General features: G+C 44.0%; 1 pseudogene; it reads right to left on the reverse strand.

Moving 5' to 3' along the window:
• Window positions 1-627: 627 nt before the first annotated feature.
• LOC149746816 (EF-hand calcium-binding domain-containing protein 10 pseudogene) lies at window positions 628-1,856 on the reverse strand (annotated as a pseudogene).
• Between the last annotated feature and the right edge of the window lie 15,085 nt (window positions 1,857-16,941).

Raw genomic sequence — 16,941 nt, forward strand, 5'->3', positions numbered from 1 at the left:
GTCACATTTTAAAGCTATGAACTCTAAGAGGCTCACTGGCACTTTTCTGGCTGAGATCCTGTTTATCTAAGGACCAGGTGTAAATAAATAGCATGTTTCAATGGCCACATGACACACAGCACTGCTGCATCCCCAAGGCGCTGGTTTGCACATAGTCTCTGTAAGGAGCTGCCATCTCTCCTGTCCCTGCTCCTCAGGAACAGGACGTTTCAGGATAAAGCAGAAACCATAATCATAGCTGCTGAGCTTGGACTTGGTGATGACAGAATCAGAAGCGCTCCTTCGCATCTGGGAGAAAAGTAAAGAGCGCACAAAGAGTTCACTCAAGCAGGGGGCAGCAACACCTGCTATGAGCGAAGACATTATTGTTGTTTTAACTGACAACTCTTATGACTGTGATATTGTAAAGTGGGGTGTCCTCATGTATTATTCATACAGAAATGTCTTGACTGTATTGCAAAGAGGTAGAAAATTTAGATATATACCCAGAGCATTTTATACTCTAGTTCTATAAAGTGTAAGACTGTGTAAAATTATCAGGTGGTTAGGTAACTAATTTTGCTTTATTATTGCAAGTTTTCCATATTTTACTTTGGGTTCTATGAGAAAGTTATGCCTTAACTTTCTTTAGACCTTTATTGGATGTTTCTGTTAAGTGAGAGGCAGTGATAAGCAAGTCCCATTCTATTTACTTGTATGAAAAAAGTGAATACAGCTGCATTTTTTAGTGAATGTACTGATTACTTACTGTTGTTCTACTGAATACATTGGTATTTTCTAAACATACTCTAGATTGTGGATTATAACACTCATTCATTTATTAATCAACAGCTACGTGAATTCCCATGTGAGCCCTCCCAAATAAGGGGACTCTACCGTGTCGACTCTCCCATTTCCTTGATGAATTCATGCTTAAGACGAGTCTCAGATTTATCTACAGACTCACTTCCATTTCTTCCTTCAAAAGGTTGATTTCCTACTTTTTAAACCCCTTTCAACATTCTCAGCTTGCTCAAGGTATGGAGCCCCAAACTGAATTTATATCGAGGTGCTTCCTCACTGCCTTTCTAAAACTATCAATTCTAATAGGATCGTGGGCACTTTGATGACAGTTAACACAGACCACGTGAGACACGCAGTGTATCTAGAGGACCGTGGGATATGTAACACCGCTGCATTTCCAACGTGTTGTAGTCTACGAGGAAGCTGTCATTTATCCCTGTCTTTCCCGATTCTAGAAAAGGCTGTTGAGAAAACACCATTATGTCCACCCATGGCCGACACACGGAAGTGGTTTCCATGAAAGAACTTCCTTCCTTTCTTTTTTTTTTTTTTTCTAATAGAATCATTTATTACCTTGGACTTACAGTGTTATTAAAATGCTGACCATATTTCCTGAGTCCTCTTGTTCACTTGACACCTGAATTTTTCCAAAGTTATTCCATGCCCATCATCTTTAAAGCTTTATCTGCGGTGCACAGACTCAGGGTTTTGAGGGCTTCTTTGTACTGCGTAAATGGTATGGTGCTTTCATTCAAGGAGTCCATCCCCTCAAACACAGCTCAATGTTAGAGTTATCCATAATGGAAGGGAAAGTCATGCCTTATTTGGCAATTCTCAGCCGTTCCAATATAGATATTAAATTCTCTCGTGGTTTTTCCAGCTGGAAAAAGAGGAGGACACTGGTGAAATATTTAGCAACTCCACGATCAGATGTTTTGCGAAATGATTCCTGGCCTCATGCGGCCCCTGCTGCTGGCCTCCATCACTCCCCATTGGGCCCTTGCTGACCCTTCTTCTTCCCCGAGGCCCACGCGCACAGTTCCTGACAGCTTGGTCTCTAACATGAGCTTTTAATTCACCTATTTCTATCACTATGAATAATTCATTTTTGGAAGTACGATAGAACTGTTTTGGAAAGGGATGAGGTACTGTAATCTGTCCTCCAGAAACTTTTTGCCATGATCCCAGCCAAAGCAGCTTGTCCATTTCCGATGACAAGGCCAGAGCAAATTCCGCCCTTGGCAGCTCTGCGGGCCTCCCCTGAGTCCCGCCCACTGAGCCTTCTCTTTGTGTGGACATCCTTCTCTGCTTGGAACCCCAGTCCATGTTGTGTCTCAGCACCTAAACCACGGTGTCTGCTTGGAAAGAGAGGTTCAATCATGAAGTGGGCTTTTAAAAGTTTCTTTCGATAGGATTTATTTGTCCTCCGATAAGGGAGTTTGCTGATACCTCACAAGGAGTCCATAGGATTTAATGTCTTGGAAGCACGTAAGGGTTCATGGTTAGAGTCTGCTCTGTGCAGGATCTCAGAGCCAGGTGGACTTGCTCACATGAACCAAATCACCCGACAGAGCTGTGCACCTGAAGGCCATGGCGTGAATTTCCAAGGACAGTTCCATGGACAGTCAGTTTCTCCCAGGTACACCCAGAGCACCAGGAATACAGAATTGCACGAGGCCCCTTTACAGGAGCCTAGAAAGGGAAGCAGACAAGCAAAGAGTGTCGCCTTCAGTGTGAGTCCATAGGAAGAGAACATTCCAGAGGCTTTCGGGGGTGGGTTTACAGATCAGGGGCAGGAGGTTTACAGATGAGGTCACACAGGACGGGTAGGAACCCATCAGGCTGAGGGCTGTGTGAGCGAGGTGAAGGGGAAGCAGGGATGCAGGGCTGCTGAGGACGAGGCCGTTTAGTGACGCTGCGTGTCACCTTCCACAGCCGCAGTGCACAGACTGAGCATGGGGGTGGAGGCTCAGAGGCTGGAGCGCTCAGCAGGGCGCGGTCACAAAGCTCAGTGTCCTTTAAGGAGTTTGAACTTTTCCCGGAGTGCTGCGGAGAGGCCCTGGATGATGTAAAGCGGAGTGGTGACAGAATCAAATCAGTCCCACAGAGGTTACCCTAACTGCCCGGTACAGACCAGCACGGAGGGGAGGAGATCAGGACTGAAGACACAGAGGCTCATCTGTGGACGTGTCATGTAGGTGAGCGATGGGAATGGCTGGGATAATAGTGGCAACAGGTGAGCGATGGGAATGGCTGGGATAATAGTGGCAACAGAAATCAAGACATTTGGAGCCTTGATATCTAGGACGTAGGCTCGTAGGACCTGGGGAGAAAGTGGTTGGGGAGAGCGTAGAAGGGGACATTGGGGGTGACTCCCAGATTTCTCTCATCTTGCTTCTCCCGAAGAGAAGATGCTGAATTCCACTCTGGACTTGCAGAGGCTGAGATGCTAAAGAACATGGAAACAGAAGCATGTAGGATGCAGTTTATAGACAGATCAGGTGAGAGAGAGAAAGAGGGGTGCCCTGGAAATAAGGATTTAGGCATCACTGTTTTAAAGACCAAGCTGAATCATGAGAGTGGACGATTACCACGAAAGACTGTGCAGAAGGAAGTTTAGAACAGAAGCCTGAGTGACACCAACAATTTTGGGGAGTGGCAGAGGAAACAAACAACAATTACAACAAAACAACCAATGAAGTAGTAGTGGCTGGCAGAGAAGGAAGAAGCCCAGGGTAAATGGATTCTCGTAATCACGGGGGCCAGCGTTTCAAGAAAGAGTTTCAGCAGCAGCGCTCATTGCTGCCAAGAAGTCAGATAAGAAAATAGCTGATTTTAGCAGCTGGGTTTATCACCACAGAGGCCAGGTTGCTTAGAAAGAACAAGTTTCTGTGCAGTAGTTCAGGCTGACACCAAACCATAGTGAGGTGAGGAGGGGAAACAAGATGAAGCAAGGATGTCATTAACTCAGACAATGCAGGAGGCGTCCAGTAAGTCCCCTACACACACACCTTCAAGTTGCAGACTTGATGGGAACGCGTATTCTCACGTCCAGTCACATAAGTTAGTTCACGTGTCGTACGTTGTCACGTGCGTGCATCCTCCACAAGTGGCTGTGCTTTTGTGTACGTTACTGTGCGGTCCTGTGTAGAATACAGTAGCACAGTGTCTTTATTTCAAGCCCAGGATGTCCGGAAGCAAACCTAAAAGCAGTGGTGACATAGCTGGTACTGCTGTACTTTTCGAGGTACTGTACTGTAAGATTAAAAGTGTTTTCTTTATTTTTTGTTTCTTTTTCATGTATTACTTGTGTGAAAATTATTATAAACCTATTACAGCACAGTGCTATATGGCCGATTGTGTTAGTTGGGTACCTAGGCTAACTTCATTGGACTTACGAACAAATTGGACTTAACGAACGCACTCTCGGGATGCAACTCATTTGTACGTAGGGGACTTACTGTGTTAATGAGGAAGAAGGGAAAGAAGAAGCTGGCTTCCTGTGTGCCCCGGACAGTGCAGGAGACACACTGACAAATTCTTCCCCGGTTTCCTTCGTTTCCAAGATCATCGTTGGATGGTAGCATCCTCTATTCAGGAAAGCTTGAAGAGTTGATTTGCTTTTTGTCATCGTTGCCATCACGTCTGTGGGCCTCCAGGTATCAAACCCGACTAGCAGGTGGAGCCGGGCTGGCCCTGCCTTCTTCAGACGGAGTCCCTCTCCTGAAGGGACTGAGCCTAGGGTGGTGGTGAGAATGGATTGGGTGGACTTAAAAACATAGGGCGGTGCCAGGAAGCGAGGGCCGTTCTGAAGTTCAGGGGATTAGACCGAGTGTTATCACAGGACCCACGAAGCGGGTCACCAGGAGAAAACAGGAAGGTACTTGCATTCGACGCAGGAAATGGAGCGAAGATGCAGCCCCGCGGGACAAGGTGTGCTGACATTGTAAGGCTTAGGCGGATCAAGGAGCCTGTCTCCTTACACTGTCCATCTCTGAATATTCTTCCTCAGATGACCTGGCGCATCCTCAGGCAGGGATTGTTTTCTTGCTTCCCTCTTAAAATATGTCAGTATTTCCATTTTCTGGGTGCCACGTGTGCTTTACCAGACACTGACACAGGGCTAAGGAAAGACGCTCAGATATACGCATGCGAACATTTCTTTCGACCTCCTGCCCCACTCACAACTGTAACAACATGCCTTGTGCATCAAAGTGCATTAGCCCGAGGCGGTCGCCACCGCAGACTACTGCTTACGTAACCAGCGATTTCAGCCCCGCGTGCTCCAGACACACGCCACTCACGCGTTAGAGTTGCCAGGGAAGGGCCTCAGAAAACGCATCAACACATGGTATACATGTAAGAAGAGTTAGCCCTTAGTAATTCTTGGGGGAAAAGGGAAAACAGCCTTCTGATTTGAAGATGACAACCATGTTCAATACCTGACATTTTTCTGCATAAAAAATAATAATAAAAAATTGTAACCGACATATTTTTTCAGCCAGCTAACATATATTTGCAATATAAATTGGTTCCCTTGCTCTAAAACGTGAATATAAATTTGGGGGAAGGGAGGCAAGTATACTTAAAAGAAATGAGAATCCAAGTCCCTATGGGAAAAATACGAATCTGGGGCATTTTGTGAAAGGCTCTACAGGAGGTGAGCCGTGGTCGTGTGGAACGCCCAGAACCAAGAGAGGTCGTGAGACCCGGTGCGTGCTGACGTCACACTGGTGCATGCTGACGTCACGCTGGTGCATGATGACGTCACTTGTAAAGAGGAGCCTGAAAGCCATGATTATTCAGGGCACTGGGTATAACCCGTAATGAACAATATTTCTAGCCACATAAAGCATCCCCCTCCTAGAGTCCCGTAGCTTAACATCACTTCCCGTAATCAGGGAACAGAGACCCCTCACTCAGTCTGTCTCCTGGGATTTTCCTCTCAACCATGCTTGTACCATTACAACCAGAACTTTCCTGAAAACTGAGAATTATCTTAAAAAATAAAAAAACTCGTCTTCATCGGGAATCTGGAAATGAGTTCAGTAGACCACAGCTCCCTGGGATCTCCCCTCCTCTCCTCACACCTTCATTAGGCCCGCGAAACCGAGGGGATTTGTAAAGTGATGTTGGTGCAGAGAAGACCCAGAAATCAGCCCAGGGGTGGGGTGTGATTATTACAGCCACTGCGCAGAATTTCAAGGGAAGGTTTGGAAAGTGCAGATCTGGGGTGAAGTGACTTGACTTGAAAAAAAAAAAGAAGGGCTCCCGTGGTGGCACAGTGGTTGGGAGTCTGCCTGCCGATGCAGGGGACACGGGTTCGTGCCCCGGTCCGGGAAGATCCCACATGCCGCGGAGCAGCTGGGCCCGTGAGCCATGGCCGCTGAGCCTGCGCGTCCGGAGCCTGTGCTCCACGACAGGAGAGGCCACAACAGTGAGAGGCCCGCGTACCAAAAAAAAAAAAAAAAGAAAGAAAAAAAAGGTACGTTAAGAATGATTCAGTTGATGCCTTCCCAGTAATGTGCTGTGTTATTAAAACATCATCCAAGAAGGCAGGGATTTGAGGTTGCCATCAACTGTGATCTTCCTAGGCCCCAGTTCTCACTTTAAAATGAGAGGCTTAGCTAGATGACCTCTAGGACCTTTCCCCTCTGAACTGCCACCCTCCCCTCGAGGACTCCAGAGACCCACCTTTTGTCATGTTGTCATCACTTTCCACTTCCTCTCAGAAGAGGTCCAGCTACCCCAGGGCCCAGTGAAGGAAGTGCTGGCCTGAATTTTGTCCATTTGCTACTATAATCTCTCTCTAACTCAGGTTCTTTATTTGTAAAATATTTCCCAAACCCATCTCAGGGAGTTCAGGGGGAAAAATAAGAAATGAGAAAACGCTCTGGGAGAAAAAGAGAAAATTTTTATCTGGCTATTAAGTAAAAATGTCATTCTTTTTTAGGCCGTTTTAATAGTCTAGTCAGTTCCTTTTCTATACTGTAGCTTGAGAGTATTTTCTATTGACCGTAGGATGGGCAGCTGTCAAACAATTTGTTGTACTGTCAGCAGTGATTTCCAGAGGCAGCAGCAGAGCGGGGGTGGGGTGAGCTGCCCTTCAGGAGCATAGTTACCTGGCAAACGTAACTTCCACAGAGAGAGGAAAGTACAAGCCCTCCAAGAAAGATGGGGGTAAACGTAGTTGAACCAGTCATTTATCATCAGAGACCTTAAACCTGTTTTTGTTCCTTCCCTAAATTATTGTTTAGCATCAGATAATCATTTATACTATTCAGTGACACCTAGAAAAGCGATGACTTAGTATGTCTCTCCATAGGAGAAGGCTAAGCCATTATAAAGAAGATTTCTGGTCTTCCTTATACTACGGAGTTCTTATGAAAGAAGACAAGTGTATTCATTTGTCATCCTTTAGGGCTTTTAAAAGTTAATCATCTTGTTTCTTTGGTTTTGTGCCACCACAAAACATCTAACTTTCTCAACCCCCCTCCCTCAAAAATAAAAGGGAGGCATTGGAACATATCTCAGAGATGTTTATTTCTCTCCCTTTCCTGACCCAAGAATTCTCCTCACAGTATACTGGCAAGAGTTATCTAGATTCTGCTTGAATTCTAGGCTGTCCACTTACTTCCATTGCTAATTATTATCTGTGTGCAAAGTGTGACCAATAGTTACCTTCTATGTGTGTGCTAAGAATTACGTGGGAAAAAAATGTATGTACCTTGCTTAGAACAGAGTGTGAAATTGATAAATACTCGCTATTACTCTTGCTATTATTGTCAGGTATTTATGATCTCTTAGTGTACATTTAACGGTACACCATCCACTTTTCCAGGCAGAACGTAGGCGACAGAATCTTACCAGGCTAGTATTAACCTTAGAAACAGGTAAACAGAAGACATCAGCGCCCAGGGTCTGGGAAATACCTGAGTCACAGCCATCTGTATGGTGATACTTTGCCATGGTTTTATTTGGGCCTAGTTTCAACTTGTTCCCTTATATTAGAATAAGGCATTTTTTCGATATCTACTTTCCTAAATACCTATCAAAAACAAAGAGCTAGGTGAATTCATAGTCCTTTCACATTTTATTAAATTAAGCAAATACTTAACGAATATCGATGTGGATCACAGTATCTAAAGGTCCAAGTTGCGGCTCTGATGAGGTTTCCTTCTTCGTTCTCCTCGCCACACCACGACATAAAGTGTCTGATTTAGGTTGGGTGTTTCCCGGCTTTCGGACGATGAGATATGTAATGCATTTGATGTGAGTCATCAATTTAAATGCCCGCCGCTGCTTGTTCTGTGCCCTGGAGTTCAAGCTCTAACCAGCCGCCTCTGCACAGCCCGCGGGGGCATCTTTGTAGGGGAATCAGCGCCATCTAGTGCCCTTGGGGGGAATAGCCGGTGTCTGCAGGGCTCTCGCTCCCTGCAGTAAATAACCACGGCGGATCCACAGTTATTTCCTTTCTTGTATATCATTGGATTTTAAAAACTTCAGGCCCTGCTTAACTCCACTGTTTTTCACATGCGTTACATCCCCTCAAACGCCACATTACCTTTTGCATTCTCTTAAGGGCTCAATCAAAAAATGTTTTGCTCTGTTGCCAAGACATCGCTTGCAGCTGGCCTTGTGTGAATACGCTGTCTCCAAGTGTGAGTTTTCTTATGATCCGCTTGAAGCCCTAGCATGTTTCTCACAGTACAGCATGTCCTTTATCAGTCAGAACCGTTGTCATCCCGCCCTATTTTTGATTCTTCTCTTTTTTCAGATTGTCTACAAAGCCTGGCTGTGTTCCCAGTATTTTGAAGTCGCACAGCTGAACTGCAGAAAGACAATTCCTTGCAAGCAATACTGTTTGGAGGTTCAGACGAGGTGTCCGTTCATATTGCCCGACAATGATGAAGTTATCTACGGGGGACTCTCCAGTTTCATCTGTACAGGTACAGTGCAGGGCAGGTGTTGGCACCCAGCCTCTCGTGGTGGATCTGCTTCTTATGTGGTGTTTGTTTGGTTGGGGGTTTCCTTCCACCTATGTAACCCTGAAGATTCGGCTGGGACTATTCCATGCTTTCCTTCACAGAAGCCCTGAAAGGACCCCGAAACTGATTTGGAGATGCCACGTGATGTGTCGTCTACCTATGACCACCATCATTAAGTTTGTAAAAGGATAAAATGGAAAAACGTTAGCAATCTTCGGATTTGCTTAAATTTGACTTAGAGTCGGTTGGGTTCTACCTGCCTTATCTTTGTATTAACCTAAGAACAGATGACGTGATAAGGCGGTAAAATTATGTTTCTTCTTCAAACTGGTAACAAGTTTAGGTCCCAAATCTATTTTCTGAGAAGTGTTATGTTACTTTATCTTAAATAAGTATCGAGAGTATGAAGAAATGCCCATTTAAGTTACTTGTGTGTGTGTATGTGTATTAGAGTCCGGTTAAATTGTTTACCTCTTTCACCAAATGACTCAGACTGGGCAAAACACCAGTAGCAGCACTCAATTTCTGGGTATTTATACGTGTTACACAATTTAGACGTAGAATAAGACGCAAAGGATAAGAGTAGATTGCTTTTTAAAAATAAATGCTGAGTAGACAAGCGAGAACAATCCCCTTTGCTGCAGAAATGTGATAATCAGAGTTGTTGCTTCACGCTGTCTCAGTAAAAATGTGCTACGTGTCCTTGTAACTGGATGGCTTGAGTTGCAGCATGTTTAGTTTTCAAGTTTTAAGGATAAGACACCATCATATGTACGAAGAAACATGAAAACTCCTCTTCTTATAATAAACTTTAGACCCTTCTAAGCAGAGTGACATATTGAGATGTTCAACATGAGAATTTATCAGATTCTTTCTAGAGCACTTATTTCCATGCCTATCCATAACCCATCCTGTTCTAAGTGATGTGCTATCAAGAGACTGTCCAGCAAAGCTCTCCCCTAAACGCCTGCCTGCACACTGGATGACTTCTGTGCTGCCCAAACTTATGGGAAGGATATCTGGATGAAGGTTAAGAGACATGGGCTTTCCTCCTGTTTCTATTCATGCATTCTCTCCGAGCCACCATCTCCTCGTTAGTACATTAGTGATAGCGATACCCCTCAGGCATGTCTGCAGTGAGGAATACAGATAGAGAAGCTGCACGAGATACGTCATCCATAGGCAATAGCCATTGTACATAAGGAAGCGATTTGTGGAATGTAAAGTGATTTACCAATTATTTTTGTTATTCCACTGATTTGATGCTGAGATCATTTTTCATATGGTTCCTCTCTACTGGGAAGACAGAGAGAGAGAGAGAAGAGAGAGATAAAAGGAAGGAAGAGGGAAGGAAGGAAGGAAGATATTAACACCTTCTTCCTTTGAATCTGAGCCAGAATTCACCAGTCACGGGCTATTCATTTATTTGTCTTCCACACAAAACTTCAATAAATGGTCATCAAGATAAGGTCTTCATCTCTTGACTTAAGGACCAATGAGGTGTCTGTGATTTTAGGACTTCTGAGAAACTTCTGGAATTTTACGTAAAGGTTGTATTCTTGTTCATTCTCATGCATGTAGCTTTTTTCCTAGAGAAGGTCAACAGCTTCACTAGATTTTCAGAGCAGAAAAGAACCTCAGATGAAGGGAGAGGCGTCTGTCTATCTCCTCCTGCTTCCTGGTCTCTTATCTGTATGTTTGAATCTGAAATACAGGTTTGAACGTTCATCGCCTTCCCTATACACTTTCAAGGCCGTCAGAAAGCTAAACATGGAAATTAATCTCTTTTCGCACATGTGCAGAAAGTCTATCTTATATTTTTAATTGTCTTTGGGTCTTTCAAAGTCAGATTTTTTCATCTACATTAAGGAAAACAAATAGGAAAAGAGGAGAGATTTATCATTTGTCGGATCCAGGGGAAAATGCCACCAAAATTAGAAGCTTTCTGGGAGAATCTCATCACTGAATATTTGGGAATCTGACTCTTCTTTCCCCACTGTCAGCTGGGCCTATGTTCTTTTTCTTACTTCTCAAAAATGTGCAGAATAAATTATGAAGGCATTTGGTCCCTGAGCGCTGTGAAAAATTTCGACCAAAACAATGGTGCTGATTTTCAGATTGATCCTCTTTTCTAAGCTGTGACCCAGGCATCCTGGAAGAATTCTTCTGTGTCTTATCACTAGCAGCCATCCTTTATCCACCTTGGGTCACAGAGGTCCCTTGAGTTTTGCTGCTGGACTTGAACAGGAGAGATTTCTGCAGGTGGGAATTGCTTGCTGCCATGTCACTACTGATGAGGGTCCCAGACACCAGGGTCCCCAGAACATCTCCTTCTGGGAAGAAGTGAGCTCCCGGGGCCACTGGTGAAACCCTGCCCAGGAGCCCAGTGGCCTCACATTTGTAGGGAAACTAGTAAGACTTTTACATATAAAACATTTGTTTCCAAACATTGTCACACGATCTTTGAAGGTTCACCTCTTACAGATAGACATGAAGATCCAAAGAACTCACCCTTCAGGTATACTTGGAGTGCGTATTGAGTCATCTCACACACCTTTTACGCATTGTGAATGAAGCGTCTTTTGTACTCAGAATGAGACTAAGTCTAGTCGAGAAATGGGAGTATTTTTCCTAGTTCCCCAGTTGGCTGCACATGACCTGAGGCCCACTGGGAAGCAGGCTCATAGCCACGTTTCAGCTCACACAGAACAGCACATCTGCTGAACTCCCCCCTCAATGAAATGAGTAAATGGCAATCACTAAACCCAATTTCACTAAAAGGAGTTCACCAAGTAGGTTGGTCTTCATCTTGCCTCCAGTAATTCCTCTTTTTTAAAAAATTAATAAATGATTTTATTGCCATTCTGTATGCTGAAAAATATAATCATTTATCATCAAGAGTTGAAGGAATAGACAGTTTCCTTCAAATTCCTTTAATAATGGTCTCCCTACTAATGGAAATACATCCAATTCAGAAGCTTCCAGAAGGAAAGAGATTCCCTCTAAAAATCATCTCAAAAAAGTACTCAGTGAGCACGTGACTGCAAAAGTCTCGCCGACAGATGCTGTCCAGGTGAGGGTCAGTTTTGTTCAAGGTGCTTCTCCATAGTGACAAACCAGTGGCGTGATTCTGGCTTTTTTTCCTAGCGTCCCCTGCATCATCCAATCTTTTAGAGACTGGGATTACAGGACTCCAGGTCTTCCTGTCATCTAGGCTTTTATTAGATATATACTGATGCTTAGAATTCCTGTTATCCATCCAAAAAAGTACATCTCAGTCCTTGGGATCAGGGGACCAGTTAGAGGGTTCAGAGTAGACAAAATTCCTTTCAATAGTCAGGAGTTATTTAAAATTTGGGTAAGTTATTAGATGCAACCTTATTGCATCATTTCTTTCTGAGGCTTATATTACTTACCCATGTCCTACATGGGCGTGTTTTACATGTCTACATTTTGGTCATCTGCTGCTATGATCCTTGGCAAGCCGGTAGCTTACTTTTAAGAAATGAAATATCTGAGAATGCATGTCCATGGCTGTACAATGTCTTTGACTGAGGCTGTTGCTGAAGGTGAAGGACAGATGTTTTAACCACAAAACTAGAGGAGAGAAGAGCCTCCTCCTATTGTTAAGTTCTGCTTCTGTCTTAGGTAATGAAGGAAAGACACTTTGCCTGAGATCTCCCTTGGTTTTTCTGTTAGAGGATAAAACTGAGGCGTTGCTGAAGGGGTGTTTGAGAAATTAATTAGGGAGAAATTCCAAGGTGCTGTCAGGGTGAAGCCCGTCATTGGATGTCAGGCTTTATTGAGCTAAAACTTTTCGAGGTGGGCTCTGTTCTCAAGGTGGGTTCACACAATACTCTGCTATTTTAGAAACTGTTTCTTCGTCTTCAGAGTGAGGGGGTGGAGTCCTTTGTGGGTTCTGCACTGTCAACCCATCATGGTGATAATTACGTGGGTTTCCCCCCTGCACACTCCCTCGCGTTCTTCTAGAATCCCCTGGAGAAATCCTGGATTGCTTACCTGGAATGGTGAGCCAACACTAACAACACAGAAGTAGCAGAGCGTCTCAGGCTGCGGGTGCTATGGTAACATACATTGCGAAAATTGCCACTTGATTGATGGATAAGAGAGACCCTACCTGATTTGCTGCTGTATTTTTCATAGGTGAATTATTGAAAGAAAAAATAAAGTAAAAGATCTGCTGGGGGTTACTGACAATGGAGATAAAACATTTTGAGAATTCTGTGTAAATTCTGCATTTCATTTTTTAGCTGTGACAAGCATGAGGTTATATTTCCGCCTCCTGGGAAAACACGGCGGGCTGTTGCACGTTAGGGTGACAGGTCTGATTATGAAGTGATGGAGGACGGGCGCCCCCTGGTGGCGAGGCTCTGTGTCTGCAGGGGACCTAAAGCGGTTTATTTCCCTCAGGCAAGGGAAGTCACTATAGTAATCCTTTGAGAGAAAAAGATGGGGGAAAATACTTGGATATGCATATTGATCGAGTCAGAAAGGAATTTTTTAATGTTGCGTGTCATTCACAGGAGAGAGTTGACAACTGTGAAAAATCATTCCCTAAATTGTATCTCACACATCTGGGGAGTTGATGAAGATTTTTAGAAAGATTATGTAAAAGATTTTCTCACCGAAGTAGTGTTTCAGTAGAAAAATCTGCTCCCTATAAATTTTAATTTGGACGTCTATGATATCTTTAATCTCCGTACTTTCTCCAGTGTGTGAATATGTTTGATTATTTTCTAAAACTCAAGGGTCTTTTTTTCTGAAAAAGGAATAATGAAATACCAGCTAGTTATATCACCATGTGATGTCATACAAAGTCTTTATATATATATATTATATATATATAAATCTACAAAATATATATATAATATATATATATAATATATATATATTATATATATATAAATCTACAAAATCTTTATGTAGATACAAAATCTTTATATAAATATATATGTATATATATAAATTTAGACCAAAAGAGAAATGTGAAGGAAGATAGTATGATCAGAATAAATAATAAATATGAAAATAAGTTATTTTTAAAAACTTACGTAGCATGTAGTAACTCCATGTGTTTGGGACATCGTCTTCCATTAAAACACTGCACTTTTGGAGGCTTATTAAATTCATATAGTTAGATCTGAGTTCAGGTCCTCATACTTAAGATCATCTTCCCCGACGTCCACCTCCGTGTGCTTCCCCAGCAGTTCAAGTTTGCCTTGAGCGAGGGGACTAATGCAGGGAAAGAGCCCCGGAGTAGAAATTAGGTTGGTGGATTCTGCCCATAGCTATGAATTTTGGAACGTCGTACCCACTGGGTTTCCATTTCCTCATCTCTACAAGTGGCTGACGGGTCTGGGTCTCCAGCACATTCAGCCCTCCTGGATGTTGAGGGCAGAGTCTGAGTCAGGTGGGCGCCCCTTGGTCCAGGCAGAATCTGAGTCAGATGGGCGCCCCCTGGTCCAGAATGAGGGCAAAGCACCCCAGCACCAGACAATGCAGAGTCCATCATTGTCTGTGTTAGTGGAGGCTGGCATCTCGCTCCAGGCCCCCCTGGATGCCCCTCGCTGGAGAGCCAGGAAGGACTGGTGATAAACTCATCTACCTCCAGGTGTGCTGATAAAACTGACCATACCCTCCCAAGCCTGCACACCTAGACAAACCTTGGAGAAGTTCCAACACAGTCCACGTTGTACTTCTGCATTTTCTCTCTCTACCTTACCTGATCTAAGAGGAGAAATGAAAGGGATTAGACCAGGGAGAGTTGAGGAAACCATGCGTGGAGCTTTGGCATGGCGTGGAGTTGAATCAGCCCCAAGGTGTGTTCAGTCTCTATGGCAGGGAGCCCCAAGCTTGCTGCTTCTGGAGCCAGGAAGGGCGGAGCCTGCAGCCACTTCCTGGCCTATTCCCAGGTCAGTGGGCACCGCAGGTGCATTGAGCAGAAAGCTGTCCTCCTTGATGCCACCTGGAGAGGATCCTAGTGACATCATCTCACAATTGCCTGGTAATCTGTAGCAGCAGCGTAACTTGCTGGCCTGGCCGGTATGTCTTGACCTCTGAACTCCCTAGGATGGACGACTGTCCTTTACTGAAGCCAGAATTATTGAATGCTGCTCCGACAGGACCAGGGCAGGGCATCCTGGGCAATGAGTTGGTTGGTCTGTACTCAGATGGAAGTTGAAAGAAAACGTTTAGAGAGCTTTCCTAGAGCAAGGAGGAGGGTGAAATACACATCGTTCTACAGAGATTCACATCATCCCCAGAAAGCTTCGTGACTGACAAGACTTTAAGCCTGATGAACGCTGTGACACCTCACTTACGGAATTTACATTTTAAGTGGGCCCCCCAAACCGAGCGTCAAGGTTAACTTGCCCCCTGCCCCCCAATTCAAGTCCTAACCTGCAGTATCTCAGAATGTGACCTTATGTGAAAATAGGGTCTTTTAGGGAGGCGATCAGGTTAAAGTGAGGGCACCAGGATGGGCCCTGATCCCATGCTGCCCAGTGGGCATGTTAATCCGCTAGGGCTGCCATGTAACAAGATGCCACAGACGGGGTGGCTTAAACAACAGAAATGTATTATTCCACAGTCCTGGAGGCCAGAGGTCCAAGGTCAAGGTGTTGGCAGGTTTTGTTTCTCCAAAGGCCTCTCTCCTTGGGCCACCTTCTTACTGTGTCTTCACAAGGTCTTCCCTTTGTGTGCACCCAGGGGTCTTCCTGGGTGTCCAGATTTACTATTTTTACCCTTTTCATAAGGAATCTCATTGAATTAGGGCTCACTCTAAAGACCTCATTTTAACTCAATCATCTCTTTAAAGGTCCAGATACCGCTCCAGATACGGTCACGTTGAGGTGCAGGAAGTTAGGGCTCTAACATCTCAATTCATCTCACAGAAGTGTACTTATAACAAGGGGACATTCGTACCCACAAACATACCCACAGGGAACACAGTGGGGGGAAACACAGGGAGAATACCATCACCTGCACCCCTGCCAACACTCTGACCTCAGACTGTCCTCCTCCAAAACTGTGAGACCATAAAGTACTGTTTTGAAGCCGCCCAGCCTGTGGGACTTTGTTAGGGCGGCTCTGAGCTCTGCCTGGTAATTTTGGAATAGAACAGATACATTCAGTATTGTTTGTTCAAGAAGAGAATAATGTCTAACCCTTCTATGAAGACAGATTTTGCGTACTTCAAAAGTTCTAGAGGATTAGAGGAGAGGAAGCAATAAAAAGGAATCATAAAGGCAAAGAGAGAACTCAGCCTAGAGGAGTTAGAGGATAATAATTATGCAGAGAGAGTAATGATGAAGAAGAAAGAGTATTAACCAGTACGGATCGGTTTTAATGGCAAAATAAAATGATTTCCATGAATTTCACGAATCTCCTTTTGAAGGGATTTAGAACCACGTTCACTTTGCAAAGATGTTGTGTGTACTGTGTCCACCCTTTCGTGGCTTCACGATTAGAAGATTTTAAACCTGAATCTGCAAACTTTTCATGTCACGAAATTGCAGTTAGTGAATTTTTCTTTTGGAAAATCTAATCACTCTGTACTTTGTGCTCAACATTGCTGTAAACCTAAAACTGCTCTGAAAAATAAATCCTAATGAAAAGCGGGGATGGGAGAACCTAGCTAAATAAACTTTCTATCTCTAGAGAAATTGTCTTCGATTTGGAGATGTGTTTGTTCTTATTATTTCCAGCCTACTCTTGTAGTGTCAGAAGGAAATGCAGACTCATGATTTTATATAACAGTTTTATGAGATTTGTGGACAGCTTTCAAATTCCAAATCTTAATCCTTACAAGAAGAATGGTTTACATCCCTGTTTGCTTCTATTATTCTTTCCACAAAGAGATAAAATTTAAATGCATGGAGCATCAGGAAAAGCAGGAAGTGTATTAGAAATCATGAGCTCCATCAATTAGCACAAAAGAAGCAAACATGAACATATAATTAGGGAAACTCCATATGTAACGTCACGGAGGTTCAGAGCTGAAAGGACGTGAGCTGTCGTCCAGCTCTTGAGGGTGGGTTTCCCGTTGGCTCCGTGCACGGTTGGGTCTGGACTGTAAAGAAGGTTGAGGTCGGGACTGTTAGTGGATTCAGTGATCACCTAGGAAAGTCTGCACAAGTGAGGAAGCAGG

The sequence above is a fragment of the Delphinapterus leucas genome, chromosome 18 (assembly GCF_059928025.1).
Source record: "Delphinapterus leucas isolate spDelLeu-1000000601 "Yukka" chromosome 18, BTC_Dleu_Yukka2, whole genome shotgun sequence".
NCBI classification, from domain to species: Eukaryota; Metazoa; Chordata; class Mammalia; order Artiodactyla; family Monodontidae; genus Delphinapterus; species Delphinapterus leucas.